The following is a 9,233-nucleotide window of genomic DNA, read 5'->3' on the forward strand; positions in this document are numbered from 1 at the left end:
TGCTGCTTGAATAAAAGTATAAAAGGAAAGGGGCCTGCCTGGTGGCGCAAGGGGTTAAGCACCGCGCTATGAAGCAAGCCACAGTTCTGCAGCACGAGTTCAATCCCTGGCCAGGGAGCTACCCACATGGTGCAGCAGACCCCTCCTGACTCACCCGCTGCTCCCCTCAGCAGGGTTTTTCAGTTAGTCTGCCTGTTCTGTTCCCCACTCTGTCTCTGTTGAGTCCTCTCACCCCCTGCATCTCTGGCCTGTACCCCAGCTCTTGTATGCATAAATAAACAAATCTTTAAAATATGTCTATATATAAAAGGAAAACCGACAAATAATCTTGAAGTATAACAACGTGGGAAGATTAACATGAATTGACAACGGAACAGAATGGAGAGCTCAGAAACAGCTACATGCATTTAGAGGTTTATTTATTTCAGAGGTGGGGCTCAAGTTTCTCTCTACCTTTTCCTACTTGAATATCCACTTCACCCAGCATCATTCATGGAGGATAAGTGCTTCCGGTGAAAGCACTTATCCTCCATGAATGATGCTGGAAAAGGTAGAGAGAAACTTGAGCCCCTACCTCACATCACCTAATGCACAAATATGCACTCCATGTCAATTGTAAAGTGTTAAAGATAAAATGAAACTTCTGGAAAATGAAATAGGGGTACATCTTCATGACCTTGGGATCACTAAACCATTGAAAGATGTGTGCAGTGAGTGTGAAAAGGCTCGTGCAAAAAAGTTTGTAGTAGCATTAGCTGTAAAAGCTAGGAACAACTCAAACAACCATCAGCATTGCAATGCATAAATGCCTTTTACAGTAATATTATATACAACCTTCCTTTCAATCATGCTACCATGGAAATTGCTGGAAATGAAGACTTGGAGGCCAGGCAGGTCTTACTTGCCCTTGTTCCCTTCTCCCAGGAAGGACAGAGCTCTCCCTGTGAGTCCGTGCTGAGTCAGGCTTCTGCCAGAGTGGGGGTAACTGGGGACAGGGCCTTAGCAGGGTTCTGAGTCTCAGAGTGTCTTCATTTGCTCAATGATGGGAATGATTGCAAGTGAGTCTGCTCAAAAGGTGTGGGGGTAAGGTGGTAAGGGACATTTTGGCACTCTTTATTATTGTCCTTGGCACAGAAATTAGGGGCCCATGATGACATTCATTCAGAACTATTTTAACCTCCATTTGAGACACCAAAGGGCAGGTTTCTTAATATTCCTTCATAGAAATAAGAAAAGAAAGCAAATAGAATATGCAAGTAGAAAGGCACTTTGTTTGTTTGTTTGTTTGTTTATACAAGCACTGGGTACAGTCAGAAGCGCAGGAGGGTGAGAGAATTCACCAGAGCCAGAGCGGGGAGCAGAGCAGGCAGAAGGACCGAAGTACACTGCTGAGGGGAGCAGCGGGCGGCAGGAGAGGTCTGCATGCCATGTGGGACCCTAGCCGGTGTGGCCGGGGATCGAATCGGCGCTGCAGAGGCCACGAGCAGCTTTGCAACCCAGCGCTCAACCACTGTGTCACCAGGGAGGCCCTAGAAAGGCACTTTTAATAAGGAAGTTGCCAGGTTGTAAAATTCCCTTCTCTTAACCTGTGGAGGTGCAAGGGCTTAAGTCTCAGCTTTATCAAGCTATCGCCAGCCACTTTGACATGAGTTCTGTCTCCAGCCAGGGAGCTACCCACATGGCACAGGAGACCTTTCTTGTCTCGCCCACTGCTCCCCTCAGCAGTGTGTTTCAGTTAATCTGCCTGTTCTGCTCCCCACTCTGTCTCTGGTGAATCCTCTCACCCCACTCTTCCCCTCCCCGCATCTCTGGCCTGCACCCCAGTTCTTATATGCATGAATAAATAAAATAGATCTTAATAATAATAATAATAATAATAAAAGATACAGGTATAACACCCACACAAACCTTTTCTCTAAAATAAGCAGAAATTCTGAACTGAACCAAGAACAGTGAACTGCTTATCATATTCTTTAATTTTAAATTCTTCCAGCTGATGGGAGAGTGAGTAAATGATGCGTCAGCTAACTTTATCAGTTTACTTGTTTGGTCATAAACTCAAAGTACACCAACAGCCAACATTTCTGCAGACCAACTGGAGTTTAATGGCCTTTCTAGGAGAAACAAAAAATAAACATCCAATATTTATGCCTGTTTTTATTAAATAAATTCATGAAATTGGCTAGTTTTCTCTCATCACTTACTTAAATAAGTCTTTGCACTTGAACTCCCACTAGGTCTTCTGATCAATAAAAATTTAACATCAGCGGACCTCCCCGGTGGCTCAGCGGTTGAGCGCTGGGTTGTGAAGCTGCCCGCAGCCTCTGCAGCGCCGGTTCCATCCCCAGCTGCCAGGCGAGGGTCCCACATGGCGCGCAGACCTCTCCTGCCGCCCGCTGCTCCCCTCAGCAGTGTACTTCTGTCCTTCTGCCTGCTCTGCTCCCCGCTCTGGCTCTGGTGAATTCTCTCACCCTCCCGCGCTTCTGACTGTACCCAGTGCTTGTATAAATAAATAAAATAAATAAAATAAACCTTAAAAAAAAATTTAACATCAGGGCTGATTCATGCTCCTTACTCCCGCTTTCTCTTTCCGTTTCTCTTTTTCCTCCTCGTGGCGCCCAGTTGTCTAGCACACCTCCTCCCACCCAGCCCTGACCTGTCACAACCCAGATCTCAGGGAAAGAGTCATTCATTCTGAGTAGACGGTTGGTGACCCTCTACATTTTATATAATGTTCAAAGCACAATAAGCATCGCTGCATATTTTTTCCAAGGTATTTGATCAAGTCCTAATGAGTTAGTTGATGAACTTAAGAAGGGCAGTTACTGACCTGCCTTGCGCCTTGCTTTCTGCTTTGGTCAAACACATGCCTTGACAACATGGCTGAAGTGCGTGAGATAAAAGTCTCTGAGATAAGTGATAAAAGTGTTGATGCCCTCCAGAGCCTTAGTATCCCCCTTTCAGCTTGGGACTAAATCTCCTAGTAAAAACCACATCTGTATAAAATGTTGAATTGAAAGAGATTTAATACGAAGGAAAATTTTTAAAAAGGTGTATTTTTATTTATTTGTGCATACAAGAACTGGGGTGTAGGCAGAGGTGCAGGGGTTGAGAGGATTCACCAGAGACAGAGTGGGGAACAGAACAGGCAGATCTACTGAAATATACTGTTGAGGGGAGCAGCGGGCGAGTCAGGAGAGGTCTGCTGTGTCATGTAGGTGAGCTCCCTGGCCTAAAATCGAACTCATGCTGCAGTGTCTGGTGATAGATTGATAGTGCTGAGACTTAACCCCTGCGCCGTAAGGGAGGCCCCGGAAACTCTTTTTTTTCTTCTGAATCTTTTTCTAAAAAAAGATTTATTTATCTATACATACAAAAATGGGGGTACAGGCCAGAGGTACAGGTGGTGAGAGGATCCACCAGACAGTGGGGAACAGGACAGGCAGATCGACTGAAATACACTGCTGAGGGGAGCAGTGGGCGAGTCAGGAGAGGTCTGCTGCGCCATGTGGGTTGCTCCCTGACCAGTCGGGGAATCAAAATCAAGCTGCAGAGGCTGTGGACAGCTTCATGGTTTGTGTCTTAACCCCTTGAGTCATCAGGGAGGCTCCTCTTTTGAATCTTAAGTATAGTTTCTTTTTTTTGTGGTTTTGTTTATCTTTTTTATTATTTTATTTTTTAATTATTATTTTTATTTTTTGCATCATTGTTCATTTTTAAACAATATTAGCTTCCCCCCACCCCCTCAGGTGTAGTCCCCATAGAGTTTCCTTCCCCAATGCACCCATGCACCATCACCTCAGTCCCCTGTGCTCCTCCCTCCCTCTCATCCCTCTCCGCCTCCTCCCCTGCAGGATGTCTCTGGTTTATAATTGTCTGCTTTTGCTTTGTTGTGCATTGTACTTTTTTATTTTTTTTTACACTGATGTCTTATTTGGTTCCCCTATGTTCCTGCTATAAGCAAAACCATCTGATATTTTTCTTTTTCCTTCTGGCTTATTTCATTGAGCATAATTCTTTCCAGCTCCATCCACGTTGCTGTGAATGACATGAATTTATCCTTTTTGATTGCTGAATAATATTCCATTTTCTATATATACCACATCTTCTTGATCCTACATTGCTGGTGGGAGTGCAAACTAGTTCAACCATTAGCTGTCTGGCGGTTCCTCAGTCTACTAAAAATGGAGCTACCATACCACCCGGCAATTCCACTCTTAGGGATCTACCTAGAGGACACAAAAACATTGATTCAAAAGAGCACTTGTACCCCTATGTTTATTGCAGCACTATTTACAATAGGTAAAACCTGAAAACAACCCAAATGCCCCAAAATGGAAACTTTTTTTTAAGCCCAACACCACATTATTCCTGATGCTTCAGGTTCATAACCACTGTTTTTGAAGTGAATATTCAATCTTGCCTTTTAAGTCAGAACTCATAGTACCCACAGTGTGTGCTTGGGTAGCCCTGGGTAAGTGAATGTGTTGGAATGAAGCTGTGTGATACATTGTGTTTTCCTTTGCTTGCTCTCCTCATCCATTTAACATAGTTCTAATGGGTCTTAATATTCTGTGACAGATTTTTGGCAAGTTGTTTCCATTAAAAAGTACTGATTTAGGGCCTCCCTGGTGGCGCAAGGGGTTAAGCACCGCACTATGAAGCAATCTGCACCCTCTGCAGCATGACTTCAATCCCTGGCCGGCCAGGGAGCTACCCACATGGCACAGCAGACCTCTCCTGTCCCACCCACTGCTCCCCTCAGCAGTGTATTTCAGTCAGTGTGCCCGTTCTGTTCCCCACTCTGTCTCTGGTGAATCCTCTCACCCCCCGCCCTCCCCACATCTCTGGCCTGTACACCAGCTCTTGTGTGCATAAATAAATAAATAAATCTTTTTTTTTTTTTAAAAAAAGTACTGATTTAGTAGGCGAATAACTAATAACTGGCTTGGTGACTTTGCCAGCTCCAGCTGCCTTCTTGTCCACTGTTCTGATGACATGCACAGTAACTTGCTTCGTTCAATGGACTCTGAGGACATGAGACAGAGGTCTCACTTGGACAAGAGTTTTAGCAGGCACCACATCTTTTCCTCCGCACTCCCTCACTCAGCCATGGAGCAGCAAGTCCCAGATGCTGCTGCGCCTTTGATTTGTGCCTGGGAATAAGAAACTATAAGTAGCAAACTGTAGCCCCTGACCCAGAGGCAGGCCATGTTATGTGGCCATGAAAGAAACAGTTGCTATTGTAAATCCCTGGGAGTTAGCGGTTATTTGTTATTGTAGCAAAACCGACTAAACCATCCCCTAGTGACATTTACCTACCTTGAAGATGGAGGAATAAAGGAACCTTCGGATTTTAAGAGTCAGTCCTTCTAATTTTTTCTCTAATATGAAGGTTCATGTGTTCATATAAAGGTCCCAGATCTGGGCCTCCCTGGTGGCACAAGGGGTAGAGCACAGCACTATGAAGCAATCCGCAACCTCTGCAAAACAGGTTCCATCTCCGGCCAGCCAGGGAGCAACCCACCTGGTGCAGCAGACCTCTCCTGACTCACCCGCTGCTCCCCTTAGCAGCGTATTTCAGTCAGTCTGCCAATTCTGTTCCCCACTCTGTCTCTGGTGAATCCTCTCACCCCCCCTCCCGCACCTCTGGCCTTTACCCCAGTTCTTGTATGCTTAAATAAATAAAATCTTTTCTTAAAAAAATAAAGGTCCCAGATCATGTTTGACATTTCCTCCAGCTTGATGAGGCGCAACTAGGAGCTTTAGCCCCTCTCAGTGTTGAGAAAACCAATTGTTTCTGAACAAACTCTGGGCACCATGTATCTGAGATAACTGAAGAGTTTTTACTTTTACATTTTTCATATTGTGCTTTCAAAATGCTCTCTGACTAAGAGATAAGTTCTGTGAAAAACACAAAGGAAACAATTTCTATAGTTCCTGAAACTGATAATTATCACATTCTGAAAATACTATGTCATAGTTTGACTTGATGAAATCTTATTAAAGTATGGCTTGACAACTATAATTTGCTCTAGACAGGTTCCTTTTCAAATTAAAGGCTTAGATAATTATATAGTTGGATATCTAAATAAAATGAAAGGTTTTTGGTAAATTTTATGATTTCTGTGTCAAATGTTCTGTTGCTTAGCTTTATGTCTTAATGTCCACTTCCATTTTTATGTATGCATATCTTAATTAGTTTTTAGTTTTAGTAATGGAGAAAAAAATTCCATGCTCCATTATAAAATTACCTGTAAAAATGTTGTTTCTCACAAGAATGTGAAAACTTTGAATGATTTATGGAACACTGACAATCTAAATCTAATATATATTATGATAAACAAGGAAAACTGAGATTCAAAAACCCTCTAAAAGACAAGCCCAAATCACAGAATCAACTTGACCAAAAAAAAAAAAATTAACATATTGCTTTATTAAAGTAAGACTTGGATTGAGGCTTTCCATGAAAAAATACTAGTTTTGGCTATAAAAGTTTACCTCCATCTCTTCAACAACCACACTAAAATGGAAATCAAGGGGCATTTGGGGAAGATATAAACCCACAAGGATGAAGAATGAAGAGAGTAGGAAACAGTAACAAATTTTTGAGGCTGGAAAGCAGTTGGAAGAATGTAGTCAAGTGAAGCTGAATCTTAAACGGATTAGTAGATGGATACTTTTGGAAATAAAAGTAAGGTGGGACTAAAGACAGAAATATTAGTGAAAGACAGTGAGAGAAGAAGCTTGAGGTCTAGCCTTCTTTCTTTTCACGCCTTTTGTCAAACTTCAGATATTTTGTCTTCCACACCAACAGGCATATCTGAAATTTGCATTAATAGTGGCTTCATATCTTCATGTTTTTGAGCATCCTATTTTAAAATCTTTGCTTTACCTTAAAGAAAGTCAACAGACCACACTTTGTAGGGGATTTTTCTTCTAGAGTTTCACATTATTACAGGTGATGTCCATGCTCAGACCTAAGCACACTGTCCTTTGTGCTCTTTTGAAGACAGTTTGTTTATTTTTAATAAAAGTGTCAGACCAGCTTTGAGATCAAGGGGCCAGTCTGTTCTTTCAATGGTTTCTGTAAAAACAAGTTAAACAAAAACAGTTTATGATTCAGTTATTCAAACTGCAGTCATCTTTTGAGCCATAGAGACTTACTTTAACAGTAATGACCTTTTTTTTTTCCTTTTTAAAAAGATTTCTTATTTTTTCTTTTTTTAAAGATTATTTATGCATACAAGAACTGGGGTACAGGCCAGAGGGGTGAGAGGATTCACCAGAGAAAGAATGGGGAGTAGAACAGGCAGACTGACTGAAATACACTGCTGAGGGGAGCAGTGGGTGGGACAGGAGAGGTCTGCTGCGCCATGTGGGTTGCTCCCTGGCAGGGGATGGAACTCGTGCTGCAGAGGCTGTGGATAGCTTCATAGTGCTGTACTTAACCCCTTGCACCACCATGGAGGCCCACGACCTTTTCTTGCATCAATGGTATTTTATTTCCATTATGTAACCAATTAATACTATTCTCTGAAAGTAAAAACAACTATTAAAACAGGTTTTTGAAGGGCTGTGGTAAAATGTACATAGCATTGTTTACCATTAGAATCACTTTCAAGTGACATTAAAAACATTCATATTGTTATGCTTCTGCCCCACCCACCTCCACCACCAAAACAGCTCTTTTTTAAATATCTAAAGATAATTGATATGTTTCATATCCATATAAGAATTTGTATTAGGAAATAATACAAATAGTAAAAATTAACAAAAGAATTTATGAGTAGGGCCTCCCCGGTGGCGCAGCGGTTGAGCGCTGGGTTGCGAAGCTGCCTGCAGCCTCGGCGGCGCAGGTTCGATCCCCGGCTGCTCCCCGGCCACTGGATGAGGGTCCCACATGGCGCGCAGACCTCTCCTGCCGCCCGCTGCTCCCCTCAGCAGTGTACTTCGGTCCTTCTGCCTGCTCTGCTCCCCGCTCTGGCTCTGGTGAATTCTCTCACCCTCCCACGCTTCTGACTGTACCCAGTGCATGTATAAACAAAACAAACAAACAAACAAACAAACAAACAAACAAATAAATAAATAACATGCCTCTATTTAAAAAAAAAAGAATTTATGAGTATCTGAAATATCTCAGTTTTGTCTATTTTCCTACTGCATTCATTTTCTATTGTTGAATAACAAATTACCCCAGAGTTTAGCAACACAACAAATACTGTAAATTTTTTAAATCACGTTAAATCTTTGAAGTCAAATGAGCGTATTATGCTGACATGACATCACAATCTGGACTAGCCTCATTTCAAGTTCTCAGTACCACAGTTCCTTAGGGACTAAAAAGGTGGAGATATATTGGGAGAAGCATATAGGAATTTCCAATTTCCAATTTTTCTATTTCTTAAATTTGAATGCTGAATGTGCTTTCTCTGCATGGTTCAAGCTATATATAAAATATTATACACTTGACTATGTATTTACTAAAAATTATTTAAAAAATTATTGCTGAAAATTCGAAGTGACATAATGCTGTATTTCACAGATTTATTTACCTATTAGGGGTTTAGCAAATGAATCTTGGTTTTATAGGAAAGGGCGCCCTCTTCAGGAACTAGTTCTAATTTGTCAATGTTTTTTGAATAAAAAGTGTGGGGTCAGAATGGGGGGTTGCAATTGTATGGGGAATATAACAATAAAATTTATAAAAAAAAAAAAAAAAAATGCCAGAAGCTCTTGGACTCACAAGACTAAGAGACATTTTGTAAGATCTTTCATGTCTATTCCTTTTTTAAAAAAGATTATTTATGCATAGAGGAACTTGGGTGTAGGCCAGAGGAGCAAGGGTGTGTGTGAGAGGATTCAGAGACAGAGTGGGGAGCAGAACAGGCAGATCTACTGAAATACAGTGCTAAGGGGAGCAGCACGTGAGACAGGAGAGGTCTGCTGCACCATGTGGTTCAGCTCCTTGGCTAGGGATAGAACTCGTGCTGCACTGGCTGGTGATAACTTGATAGCACTGTCTTTAACCCCTGTGCCACCAGGGAGGCCCATTATATCTATTCTTAATTGGTCCAAAGTATTTTATTTTTAGGAATTTCCAGGAAAACTTTTTTTTTAATTTTCATAGAATAAAATGACTTAGTTTGTTTAGTTTTTAAAAGTCTTCATTTCCTTCATATCTTAATTTCTATTTCTTACCAATATATGAAATACCCCAGATTCCTTTTTTG

Source organism: Talpa europaea (assembly GCF_964194135.1).
Source record: "Talpa europaea genome assembly, chromosome: 5".
In the NCBI taxonomy this organism is placed as follows: domain Eukaryota; kingdom Metazoa; phylum Chordata; class Mammalia; order Eulipotyphla; family Talpidae; genus Talpa; species Talpa europaea.